This window comes from Schistocerca gregaria, chromosome 4, assembly GCF_023897955.1.
Source record: "Schistocerca gregaria isolate iqSchGreg1 chromosome 4, iqSchGreg1.2, whole genome shotgun sequence".
NCBI classification, from domain to species: Eukaryota; Metazoa; Arthropoda; class Insecta; order Orthoptera; family Acrididae; genus Schistocerca; species Schistocerca gregaria.
This window is the reverse complement of record NC_064923.1, coordinates 300,263,173-300,277,791: the sequence shown is the minus strand read 5'-3', so window position 1 is coordinate 300,277,791 and position 14,619 is coordinate 300,263,173. Positions and strand designations below refer to the sequence as shown.

The 14,619-nt window shown below is 43.0% G+C and overlaps 1 protein-coding gene across 1 annotated transcript in view; it reads right to left on the bottom strand.

The window, feature by feature from the left end:
• LOC126365874 (carboxyl-terminal PDZ ligand of neuronal nitric oxide synthase protein) overlaps nt 1-14,619 on the bottom strand; it is an 856,744-nt gene that overhangs the window by 343,822 nt on the left and 498,303 nt on the right. The window lies entirely within an intron of this gene.

The following is a 14,619-nucleotide window of genomic DNA, read 5'->3' as shown; positions in this document are numbered from 1 at the left end:
TTCCCTTGGGCATTTGGGCCTGTAATATCATATTTATCTGCCGATACCAGGTGGCGACTTCCGATTAATCGTCCTCCCCTCAACAGGAATTACATAATGTGAGTACGAGTACAGGTTGTGAACAACTGTGCACGCAAGTCTTGGTCTGGCCTTGAGTCTTGCAGGGATAACCAAGACAATTAACGCGACCGCACTCTTGCAGCGGGAAATCAGGGTTCGAGTCCAGGTCCGGCACAAATTTTCCTTATCGTCATTTCCTTACCTTATAATGCTGATGGTTGGTTGTATTCACAAGTGTGAATTCATTTCCTGTAAATCGTACAATAAGCTTCACATCTCAACAATCCTGACAGGAGTAATAAACAGAAGAATGGAATAGGAAACGGTCGATCTGTTAGATAATGTCCAATTTGAAATTATGTAAAGTAAAGGCACTAGAGCGGAGGTTCGGACGTTGCACTTCACAAATGAAGCAAAAACACTGAATTTCCTGTACACAGGGGGAAAAACGTTCGACACTGCAAAATGGCGCAAGATGTTAGATTTTCTGAAGAAAATAAGACCATGATATAGGGGAAGACAGGTAATACACAATATGTACAAGAATCAATGCAGAACAATAACTGGAATACGTAGAACAAAATGTTCATGCTAAAAAAGGTGTAAGACAGCGTTGCAGTCTCTGTCTCTTCTGTACAATCTGTATATGGTTGAAGGAATTAGGGAAATTGCAGAAACGTTCGAGTCGAGAGTACGATTGAAATTCAGGGTGACAATATACCAGTAATAAGAGTCGCTAATGATATCCCTGTCCTCAGTGAAAGTGAAGAAGAATTACCTAACCTTCGGAATGGAATGACCCGCCTAACGCACACGGAAAATGGGTGGAGAGTAAACAGAAGAAAGTGGGAAAGTAATGAGGAGTGGCGGAAATGAGATTAGCAGGAAACGTAACATCAGACTTGGGGATCACGTTGTAGATGAAGAAATTCTACTTCCCTGAAAGTAAAATAATAAACGACGGTCGAAGGAAGGACAAAATAAAAAGTAGACGGGATAGAAGAGAATCAAATCGTATGAGGTATGGTTAGAAGGATGTTGGAAGTTAGGTGGATAAATTAAGAAACGAGGACGTTCTCCGGTGAAACGGTGAAGACAGGAACATAAGGAGAACATGGACAAGAAAAAGGGACAGGATGATAGGACATGTGATAACACATCAGGGAATACTTCCATGTCAGTAGAGAGAGTTGCAGAGTGTAAAAACTGTAGGGGAAGATGGAAATCGGAGTAGACTCAGCAAGTAATTGACGGTGCAAGTCCTATTCTGAGATAAATGGGTTGGCACAAGTAATTTGTGGCGAGCTGCATCAAACCAGTCAGAAGATTGATGAAGCAAAAAAAAAAAAAAAACTATTATCTGTCGCTTCTGATTTATTTGATCTGACTCAAATAGTGGGTCGCCTGTGTCTCCCATGTCGACGACAATTTCTTGTTCTATAAAGAAAACATCATGTCCTGATTGTCTACGTAGCAATTATTTTAAGAGAAAAGTTGGCCAAGTGCGTGCACTGAGGATTCCATAAAAACTTAATTATATACGAGATAGTTGATCCATTCCGGGAACCGTGAGTCTCGACGATTTTTGCCAGCTGTCGGTATCGATACTGGTAAGATATCGATCCCGAGAATTCCAACATCTACAATAGTTCCTGAGAGTAGTATTGACGCACAAAAAGAAGCGAGCTAGAGACCTGAGTTTCTATATGTGGAGAAAGAAGAAGTCATAAAATGTATTTTATTTACTTACTAACACACGATTATAACTTACATTTAGTTGCATGCTGTAATGTTGGTCTGTTATACTTTTAACAGATGATGGAAAAATTTGGAAATTTGTGGTAAGGTCTTATGGGGCCAAATTGCTGAGGTCATCGGTCCCTAAGCCCACACACTACTTATCTAACTTAAACTAGCTTACGCTATGGACAACACACACACACACCCAAGCCCGAGGGAGGACTCGAACCTCCAACGGGGCAGCCGCAAGGACTGTGACATGGCGCCACAGACCGCACGGTTTACAGGTGATGGACTCAATGTATGTTCTACTGGCAAAAACCCATCTTTATGCGATACATTTACAATTTAACATTTTTGGATGTTTTCATTGCACTTGTACTTTGTAACCTTGCTCTCTGCCGAATGTCATGGTTCTAGATCAACGGACAGTACCTATACGTTTACATGAGTGAGATTACGTCAAAATGTGTGACATAAATAGCCGTAATGTTGAATTGCATTGACCTAGAGACTTAAATGTTTTGCAACACCAAGGGACCGTAGAGATAAGTACGTGCCATAAATTTCAGCTTTATACGAGAGCCCGTTCCTGAGAAAAGAGGGTTTTAACGAACGGACCAACAGGCAATCGTATAACAACAGCCAGAAAAAATTAGGTGTAATACAGGGTGATTCAAAAAGAATACCACAACTTTAAAAATGTGTATTTAATGAAAGAAACATAATATAACCTTTTGTTATACATAATTACAAAGAGTATTTAAAAAGGTTTTTTTTTCACTCAAAAACAAGTTCAGAGATGTTCAATATGGCCCCCCTCCAGACACTCGAGCAATATCAACCCGATACTCCAACTCGTTCCACACTCTCTGTAGCATATCAGGCGTAACAGTTTGGATAGCTGCTGTTATTTCTCGTTTCAAATCATCAATGGTGGCTGGGAGAGGTGGCCGAAACACCATATCCTTAACATACTCCCATAAGAAAAAATCGCAGGGGGTAAGGTCAGGGCTTCTTGGAGGCCAGTGATGAAGTTCTCTGTCACGGGCTGCCTGGCGGCCGATCCATCGCCACGGGTAGTTGACTAACCTTTTTCGTAGGACTCTCCATACAGTTGATTGTGGAATTTGCAGCTCTCTGCTAGCTCTGGGAGTCGATTTTCCTGGGCTGCGAACAAATGCTTGCTGGATGCGTGCTACATTTTCATCACTCGTTCTCGGCAGTCCAGAACTTTTCCCTTTGCACAAACACCAATTCTCTATAAACTGTTTATACCAACGTATAATACACCACCTATCAGGAGGTTTAACACCATACTTCGTTCAAAATGCACGCTGAACAACTGTCGTCGATTCACTTCTGCCGTACTCAATAACACAAAAAGCTTTCTGTTGAGCGGTCGCCATCTTAGCATCAACTGACGCTGACGCCTAGTCAACAGCGCCTCAAGCGAACAAATGTACAACTAAATGAAACTTAATAGCTCCCTTAATTCGCCGACAGATAGTGCTTAGCTCCGCCTTTTTTCGTTGCATAGTTTTAATTTCCTAAAGTTGTGGTATTCTTTTTGAATCACCCTGTACAATAACAAATTAACAATATCTGGACTATTTACTTCAAATATACTCCGGAAACTTGCTTCTTTCCGGAGTTCATGACTTCAGGTCAATGGGACGTTCCGTTTAGGTTTTGATGAGTGAGTTTACTGGTATCAAAATATGTGACATACTGTAAATGGCCGTATCTTTCTATTGCAAAGAATTAAACGCTTAGATTTTTTACATACATTTCAGCTTGATACGTCATCCTATGCCTAAAGAAAAGGGTTGTTAACAATGGGACAGACAGACACACAAACAGATAGACAGACGGACAATAAAAGCATCACTGTAAGGTTCTGTTCTTACCGATCGAGATACGGAACACTAAATCCAACGCATTACTACGACCATTAGATTTTCACTGCTGGGCATTAAAATTGCTACACTACGAAGATGACGTACTACAGACGCGAAATTTAACCGACAGGAAGAAGATGCTGTGATATGCAAATGATTAGCTTTTCAGAGCATTCACACAAGGTTGGTGCCGGTGGCGACACCTGCAACGTGCTGACATGAGGAAACTTTCCAATCGACCTCTCATAAACAAACAGCACTTGACCGGCGTTGCCTGGTGAAACGTTGTCGTGATGCTTCGTATAAGAAGGAGAAATGCATACCATCACGTTTACGACTTTGATAAAGGTCGGATTGTAGCCTATCGCGATTGCGGTTTATCGTATCGGAAATTGCTGCTCACGTTGGTCGAGATCCAATGACTGTTAGCAGATATGGAATCGGTGGGTACAGGAGGGTAATAGAGAACGCCGTGCTGGATCCCAACGGCCTTGTATCACTAGCAGAGTCGAGATGACAAGCTACTTATCCGCATGGCTGTAGCGGATCGTGCAGATACGTCTCGATCCATGAGTCAACAGATGGGGACGTTTGCAAGACAACAACCATCTGCACGCACAGTTCGACGACGTTTGCAGCAGCATGGACTATCAGGTCGGTGAACATGACTGCGGTTACCCTCGACGCTGCATCAAAGACAAGAGCGCCTGCGAATTGTGTACTCAACGACGAATCTGGGTGCACGAATGGCAATAAGTCATTTTTTCGGATGATCCAGGTTCTGTTTACAGCATCATGATGGTCGCATCCGTGTTTGACAACATCGCGGTGAACGCACATTGGAAGCGTGTTTTCGTCATCGCCATTCTGGCGTATCACAAGGCGTGATGGTATGGGGTGCCATTGGTTACACGTCTCGGTCACCTCTTGTTCACATTGACGGCACTTTGAACAGTGGACGTTACATTTCAGATGTGTTACGACCGTGGCTCTACCCTTCATTTGATCCCTGCGAAACCCTACACTTCAGCACGATAATGCACGACAGCACGTTGCAGGTTGTGTACTTGCCTTTCTGCATACAGAAAATGTTCGACTGCTGCCCTGGCCAACACATTCCCCAGATCTCTCGCCAATTGAAAACGTCTGGTCGTCTCAATACAGCAGTCACTACTCTTGATGAACTGTGGTATCGTGTTTAAGCTGCATGGGCAGCTGTACCTGTACACGCCATCCTAGCTCTGTTTGACTCAATGCCCAGGCGTATCAAGGCCGTTATTACGGCCAGCGGTGGTTGTTCTGGGTACTGTTGCTCAGGATCTGTGCACCAAAAGGGGGTGAAAATGTAATCACATGTCAGTTCTAGTATAATACATTTGTCCAAAGAATACCCGTTTATCATTTGCATTTCTTGGTGTAGCAATTTTAATGGTCAGTAGTGTAGATTAATTTTTGAAGGTCTTGTCCAGAGGCAAGGGTAGTACAAGTAATTGCTTAAGATGTGGACTGGCGAGAAATGATACGTCCCTCTTTAGACAAATGTTCTCGAACCGGCCGTGATTATTATTATAGCCTGTCCGTACCTGTAAGCAGTATATCTTTTTTCTGGGGTCTTATTATAAATTCTGTGCTCACAAAACACTTCTGTAGAGGAGGAACGGGCGCTTATATCTAGCAACTAAAGCAAGTGGATCATGCAATATTCGAATCTGTGAACATGGTTGATAGTTGATTCACGCAAACTGCAACTGCTTCATTCAGTTTGTCAGACTGATTAAAGAGGTTGTTGGAAGAAGGTGCTAAGTCATAAGAGCGCGTCTATAGTTACTTGGTTGTGTTTGGTTTAATTCAAAGATAACAACATAAATTCATACAACATGTTGAGAAAATTCCTGTTAACTTCTAGAACATATACATAATACTCTGAATAGGAACTAATGCCTGAGAACGTACCATTTCCGTTCTACGACCGTTTCAAGTCAGATCTGTAACGCGTCTGCTGAGGGAAAGAGAAAATTCTCGTTGGAGTTGCTTGTCTTGGTATGCAATAAGGCAGACAGGATGACATGTACTACGTCAAACGGCCTCATATGCAAAATTAAATTTACGAGACTCCTGTAGAGAGGAGGAAGATCCGTGAGTTCTGGCCACTTTGATAGAAACTGAAGAGACACCTGCTGGAATGGAGAGTCTGTTAAAGAACAGGCTTCGTACAATGCCTGTATCAATGTTTGTGGTCGCCACATCGAGGCGATCTACTACACGTACGGTATGCTGGGTTTCGTTTTTGCTTTGGATTAATGTAAACAAGTAATTTTCAGTTTTAATACTCAAAAATGTGCTGAAGTGATATAAAGACGATTCGTTATGTTTCCTTGTGAATTGTCAAATAATAACTCTACTGTATTACGCCTATTTCAGTTCCTCAAGCAAAAGTGGATAGGTTAAACATCTCAACCGCCACAGAATGGAAAAGGTACTTTCGGGAAGTAGGTTCCCTTCTCCTTCCTTTTTGCGGTGTATAAAAATTGCAAGTTCGTCGATTAAATCCATTGTATGAGACTCATCATTTAAAGCACTGAAAGATTCATTTAGTCCCGTTGTACGATTGCAGTCTAACTTCAAAAAGACGTGAGAGAGGCAGATACATATGAAACATCACCAAACATATCCATGTGCCGGCCGCGGTGGTCTCGCGGTTCTAGGCGCGCAGTCCGGAACCGTGCGACTGCTACGGTCGCAGGTTCGAATCCTGTCTCAGTCATGGATGTGTGTGATGTCCTTAGGTTAGTTAGGTTTAAGTAGTTCTAAGTTCTAAGGGACTAATGACCATAGCAGTTGAGTCCCATAGTGCTCAGAGCCATTTGAACGATATTCATGTGAAAAGAAATGAACAAATGCACTTGAATATGAGTAAATTCTCGAAATGTATTGTGCTAAGCACCTAAAACTAAGTAACTGGCGCAGTGATCATTATTTAAATAATGACGTTTCCAACTGCTGTGCCATTTCATTTGCGCACTGTAGTGCATTCGTTAACCGCGGTGACAGAACTCATGGGCTAGCGATATGCACATGTGCACATAGTGGTAGCATCGCACACGCAGGTTATAAAAGAGCAGTGCGTTGGCGGAGCTGTGATTTATACTCAGATAATTCATGTGGAAAAGTTTCTGTCGTGGTTATGGTCGCACGACGGGAATTAACAGACTTTAAACACTAAATGATAGTTGGAGCTATTTGCATGGGACATGCCATTTCGGAAACCGTTAGACAGTTCAGTATTCTGAGATCCACAGTGTAAAGAGCGTGCTGAAAATATCACATTACAGGCATTACCTCTCACCACGGACAACGCACTGACCGACGGCCTTCACTTAACGGTCGAGAGCAGAGGCGTTTTGGGTATAGTTTTTTGTGCCAACAGAGAAGCAACACCGCGTGAAATGAGAGCAGAAGTCAATGTGGGATGTGGGGGCGTATCCACTGGGACAGTGCGGCGAAAATGGCGTCAGTGGACTATGACAGCAGATGACCGACGCGAGTGCCTAAACTAACAACACGACATCGCATGCAGCGCCTCTCCTACAATTGTGACCACATCTGTTGCACCTAGACGATGGGAAAACGATGGCCTGGTCACACGAGTACCGATTTCAGTTGATAAGAGCTGATGGAAGCGTTTGAGCATGGCACCGATCCCACGAAGTTAGGGCCCCAAGTTGTCAACAAGACATTGTGCTAGCTGGTGGTGGCTCTATAGTGATGTGGGCTGTGTTTACGTTGATCATTGACAGGAAAATGGTTCAAATGACTGAGCACTATGGGACTTATCTGAGACCATCAGTCCCCTGGAACTTACAACTACACTCCTGGAAATTGAAATAAGAACACCGTGAATTCATTGTCCCAGGAAGGGGAAAGTTTATTGACACATTCCTGTGGCCAGATACATCACATGATCACACTGACAGAACCACAGGCACATAGACACAGGCAACAGAGCATGCACAATGTCGGCACTAGTGCAGTGTATATCCACCTTTCGCAGCAATGCAGGCTGCTATTCTCCCATGGAGACGATCGTAGAGATGCTGGATGTAGTCCTGTGGAACGGCTTGCCATGCCATTTCCACCTGGCGCCTCAGTTGGACCAGCGTTCGTGCTGGACGTGCAGACCGCGTGAGACGACGCTTCATCCAGTCCCAAACATGCTCAATGGGGGACAGATCCGGAGATCTTGCTGGCCAGGGTAGTTGACTTACACCTTCTAGAGCACGTTGGGTGGCACGGGATACATGCGGACGTGCATTGTCCTGTTGGAACAGCAAGTTCCCTTGCAGGTCTAGGAATGGTAGAACGATGGGTTCGATGACGGTTTGGATGTTCCGTGCACTATTCAGTGTCCCCTCGACGATCACCAGAGGTGTACGGCCAGTGTTGGGGATCGCTCCCCACACCATGATGCCGGGTGTTGGCCCTGTGTGCCTCGGTCGTATGCAGTCCTGATTGTGGCGCTCACCTGCACGGCGCCAAACACGCATACGACCATCATTGGCACCAAGGCAGAAGCGACTCTCATCGCTGAAGACGACACGTCTCCATTCGTCCCTCCATTCACGCCTGTCGCGACACCACTGGAGGCGGGCTGCACGATGTTGGGGCGTGAGCGGAAGACGGCCTAACGGTGTGCGGGACCGTAGCCCAGCTTCATGGAGACGGTTGCGAATGGTCCTCGCCGATAGCCCAGGAGCAACAGTGTCCCTAATTTGCTGGGAAGTGGCGGTGCGGTCCCCTACGGCACTGCGTAGGATCCTACGGTCTGGGCGTTTATCCGTGCGTCGCTGCGGTCCGGTCCCAGGTCACCGGGCACATGCACCTTCCGCCGACCACTGGCGACAACATCGATGTACTGTGGAGACCTCACGCCCCACGTGTTGAGCAATTCGGCGGTACGTCCACCCGGCCTCCCGGATGCCCACTATACGCCCTCGCTCAAAGTCCGTCAACTGCACATACGGTTCACGTCCACGCTGTCGCGGCATGCTACCAGTGTTAAAGACTGCGATGGAGCTCCGTATGCCACGGCAAACTGGCTGACACTGACGGCGGCGGTGCACAAATGCTGCGCAGCTAGCGCCATTCGACGGCCAACACCGCGGTTCCTGGTGTGTTCGATGTGCCGTGCGCGTGATCATTGCTTGTACAGCCCTCTCGCAGTGTCCGGAGCAAGTATGGTGGGTCTGACACACCGGTGTCAATGTGTTCTTTTTTCCATTTCCAGGAGTGTACTTTAACCTAACTAACTTAAGGACATCACACACATCTATGCCCGAGACAGGATTCGAACCTGGGACCGATGCGGTCGCGTGGCTCCAGACTGAAGCGCCTAGAACCGCTCGGTCACCACGGCTGGCTCACTGACTGGCAATGGTTATGTTGGGCTACTTGGAGATCATTCATGAACTTCATGTTCCCAAAAAACGACGGTATTTTTATCTATCAGAGTGTGCCACATCACCCGGCCACAGTCGTTCGTGATTGGTTTGAAGAATATCATAGGGAATTCGAGCGGCCACCCAGGTCGACCAACTTGAATCACATCGAACATTTATGGGACATAATCGAGAGGTCAGTTCGTGCTCAAAATCCAACACTGGCAACCCTTGCGCTATTATGAGCGTCTGCAGAGGCAGTATCGGTCTCTATTTTTGCAGGAGACTTCCAACGTCTTGTCGAGTCCCCGCCACATCGAGTTACTATGCTGTGCCGGGGGAAAGGAGGTCCGATCCTGTATTAGGAGATATCCCATGGCTTTTGTCACCTCAGTGTACAGATATGTGGAAACAAGAAATTGCATCTGCAACATACACAGATCACAGAATCCGCAACTAAAGAAGATGGCGCAATGGTGAGACACGAGATTCAATTTCTGGAGGGTAGCAGTTCAAATTCCAGCCCAGCCATCCGGATGTACTCTTCTTGTTATTTCCTTAAACAGTTTTAGGTGAATGCTGGGATGGTTGCATGGAAAGGACACGGTCGGATGTCTCCCACAATCTTCCCTGATACTAGCTTGTGCTTTGTTTCTAATGATCCCCTCGTTGACGCCACATTATATCTTAACCTTTTTTCATTTGGCTTTCAGAATTAGCAAAAAAATTTTAATGATCTGTCTAGCGGTGAAATGCTACTGTTAAGTAACAGCATTAATAAGAAAGAATATCGAGTCTGATATCCCCCTCCTTCATATGATTTAGAGCAGTATTAATTAGCTTAAGACTAGTGCTTGAATGACTTCAGACTGAAGGTCAGCGACAATATAATAACTTCGAAGAGATCCGATCTACATTCTTTCCATAGCAACATCAGAGTTCTTCCCTGTTAAACACAGTCCATAATCAGTCCGATTGACATGATGTTATACTTGGTACTAGATTTCCGATGATTCCGTCGGAACTGTAGATATATATCGTTATAATGATTCACATATATATTTTTATTTGTTAAATTCCTTCTGCTTTAACCATATTGTGATTTTCCGCGTTGTCTATTTCGTTATCAGATCATATACATAAAAATGTATCGTATTTCGTATCGGGGAATACAAATGTAAAACAGAATGAGATGAAGCGCAAAACCCCGAAGCGCGTCGTTTAATATGAATTTAACAAATTAAAACAAACATAGCGGACATTTTTATGTTTCCACTTGTGGCCATTTGCATAACTAAATGTTTGATGTACTACATCATAGAATATCAAAATGATATCGTATTGACGGCAGCTGTGGCCGATCGGTTCTGGAGCTTCAGTTACTTCTGTTACTGTCGCAGGTTCGAATTCTGCCTCGGGCATGGATGTGAGTGAGGTCCGTAGGTTAGTTAGGTTTAGGTAGTTCTAAGTCTAGAGGACTGCTGACCTCAGATGTTAAGTCCCATAGCGCTTAGAGCCATGTTTTTGATATCGTATCATACATGAAACAGTACTGCTAAAAACTGAGATGTCCAGTACGGGATCCGAGTTCGAGTCTCGGTCCGGCATACAGTTTTAATCTGCCAGGAAGTTTCATATCAGCACACACTCCGCAGCAGAATGAAAATCTCATTCTAGTAATTTTATATGTCAACAAAATATCAGTCTTAATAGCGTTAACATTAATTTAAGGAGGCAGTGACTTACAGCTTCTAAGTACTTTTGAGAAGTTATGGTTAGAAGAATAGCAAATTTCGCTGATGCTTTTGAAATTTTAACACTAATCCTATATTTTGATATCAAATACAGGTATGGTGCAAAACATGATTTTTCAGTAATATTGTTCTCCAACTGCACTAAAACTATCCAAAGATTTCCCCGTAAACTGTGAAATACGTAGTGCTTAGGAAGTAATGAGTGGGGAGACTATATTTTTGTATTCTTGGGAGATATTCACGATTGTGAAGATTTGAAAAATGGTTTCTAGATTCAAGTAGATTTGAAGATAAAGATGCTTCGCTTCATATCAAAGCATACGTTGTATGATGTATCTGTCCATGAACAATACTGCAAACTGTTCAAAAAATGTAATGAAGAATCTGTCATGACAAATTGGCTTTCGCCGACCGTTTACTGCATTCCATTCGTAACACTATGTAATGGCTAATATTTAGGCAGGAGTAATCAAAGTAACTTTGGTGATTTTACGGTTAGATGTTTTAAATCAAAAAGATGATTTTAAATTATTTTATTATAAATCACAAAAGTTACCAGGATTAACACAAAGGAGTGTGTAAGAGTCATGAAATGGACTTCAGATTAAGCAAGTAAAGTTACACAATGACAGCAACAACAATATTATTTTACAAATTGGTCGTTTATAAATTCGGATTAAACAGTTTGACTGGCTCAAGCAGCAACACAGAGGGTACCATTTTATAGAATTTCATGTTTGGAAAGATAAAAATTCCAAACTACACGAACAAAGATGTAAAACTGTGTGTATCATTCTTCCGCGTCTGCAGTCTAAAAGAGCGGTAGTAATTTAAGCGGATCAGAGACACGTTGGTGTACGGAATCACTGCCATCTGGGTGACAAGAGAGACGTTTTTAGAAAGTTGTGACCTGTACTTTTCTTACCTGTGTGATAGGCAACGCGAGAAACAAAAATTGTGACAAACATTAGCTATTCTTATAAAGGCTGCCTTTAAAGCTTTGTTATTTCAACGAAAATTATTGCAGTGCCTGCAAGTGAGAAGCTACATCTATTTTTCAGCTTAACTGTACCACATCAATACAGTATCTGCAATGTACGTGAAGTTCACCTTTTTAGCATAGTTTCCCTTTTCATTATTGCATCAAACGTGGCCTTTTTTTCTATGTCAGGGGTAAAGTGGTTCACGTCCCGAAAATACATAAAGAAGCTTGAAGCAGAGCAGAAAAGACAGTATACTGAATCCTATTTGCGGTGAGTAATGAGAGAAGTAAAGAACAATGAAATGACTTGCCGGAAAGCTTCTGAAATTCATTGTAACAAAGAATACTATGTCGTCGCGTTCTTCGATACTGACAAAGGAAGACAGATGTACGAAAATGTAGGAAAAATTATAGAGGCAAATAAAAACACTGATTTGATCAGTTTTTTGAGGAAATATGGGGCAAGAAGCACATTTTCCATATCCTGGTATTGCCATCATTCCAACAGTTTCCATATCAAACGTTATTAGTAAGGTGAAGGAGTCAGATTTGGGGAGGGGCCGGTATAATGTCTTAGACATTAACATGAACAATGTGCAGTAAACAGAATTGTCGTATGTGACATTATGACATTATTACGTTGTTGTTTTTGAGTTAAAAGTATTGGTCCTTTAACTGTATTTTCAACTGTAATTTTAATGTTGAAGGTATTTGTGTTTAAATATTTACCATCATTTGTTCTAAAAACTCTTACAATCATCCACTTTTCACCTTAACTGGGTAGAGTGATTTAAACACGAACATTTGTAAGTGATGCAATTTACTGACAGTAGTGAGGTAAAGCGGATCATATTTTTAAAATCTGCATGCTGAGCTTCTAATTTTGATCCATTTTGCCCCAGTTTACGGTACTGTTGTTCTCAAGAAATATGATGCGAATCATTGATAAACTGATTGCAATAACAACGACGGTAATAATAATAATAATAATAATCAAAGAAAAAAATGAAAGTGTGGGAGTGTTAATTACTGCCTACAAAAATATTGTCTATCGAAGACGATTTTGAGTCTGACTATGAGGTTATCAGAAGCATGTGACAAGACAAGGGGAACTCTAGTAAATTAACGGATGTTTTGACCCGATACCCGATTTCATAGTGACGGTTACAATGCAAGTATGATTAGCAGCGCGGAAATACCCAGATCATGCATTATGGCGGCGACTTTAACATACTGAATATCTGGGACATTTGTTGAACCACTCCAGGTGGTACGGTGAAGGACTTTTGAACTCATTTTCTGAAAACATTGAGCATTTACTTAGGCAGGCTACACACACTGAAAATATCTTAGACCTTGTAACTACAAACGGGCATGACATTATGGACGGTCTCAATATGGAGACAGTGATTATTGTTAAGATGTCTTAAACAGCGACGGTTTCTAAAGTCAATAAATCCATCAAGGAGCCTAGGAGCATAGTTTGGTAGAAAGAGTAGAGAAGCAGTTGTTAGCAACCCGTTTAGACGATGAATGGACATCATGTAATTGCAATTGGATTAACGTATAGGAATGATGGGAAAGTTGAAATGGATTGTAAATCGTGCTCTGGAGAAATATATGCCGACTATGTAATTCTAAAAATGGCGAGGGAACAGAGACAGTTAGAATCCCATAAAAAAAACTTAGAAGATGTTTGTATGTCTGGTAAATGATCGATACCGAAAGCGTACAACCTCAATATATATCAGCAAAAGAACACGAGAAAATTATGGCCCTACATAAAGTGGGTCGAAGGTTCTACCCAGTCACTCGTTGATGATCTGCTGTGACAATAGAAGAGAGTAAAAGGAAAGTTTACATTTCACATTTTAAATCTTCCATTTAAAAAATAATCACTTAGGTGCATCGTACAGACGTGCCGTAATTTGATTGCCGAACAGACTACTTTGTGGAGGACATAATAATATGAGTTTCTAGTGTAGAGAAGAAACTTAGAGTGTTGGATATAAATAGCCAGGTCCGGACAGAACACAGTTACGTTTCACAGGGTGTACTCGCGGCATTGGCCGCTTACTGAGCTTGCATTTATCGCGAATCTCTCACCCAGCCTCAAGCGACTGGAAAAACCCTGGTGATTTCTGTATATAAAGAGGGTAGAAGAACAGACCCGCAAAATTACCGACCGATATCCTTAACATCGGTTTGCAGCAGAATTCCTGAACAAATTGTCAGTTCGAATATACTGGACAGTTTGAGTCCACTAATTAGCAAGGATTAAGAAAGCTTCGGTTGTGCGAAACTAGGGCCGCTCTTTTCTCGCAAAGTATCCTGCAGACCTTCGTATGAAGGGTGTAAATTTACGCGTATGTCGGCTAGTTATTCGACCGCCTAGAATTCGTAGGAGATGAATTTGGTTGTAGTGCTGAACGCTAGAGGGGTTAGAGGCCAGGGCGAGGCGTGGTCGGCTCTGCCAAAGCGCCGCGACCGGGAAAGTACAAAGGCGAGGAGCATGTCTCCAGAAATGGGCACATCCTACAACAGTTATTTTGGACAGCGGTCGCTCACTTGGAGGGGGGGGGGGGGGGGGGGGGGGGGCAGGATACGTACCAGAAGTGGCAGACTTCAAGCCTGTCTGAAACATGGCCACTTGCCACTCTTAGAATTTTTGTAATAAATCCCAGTTACACAACAAAGAAAAACTGAATAAATCGGAGATCTCAGAAATTGAGGCGCATCCAATGATA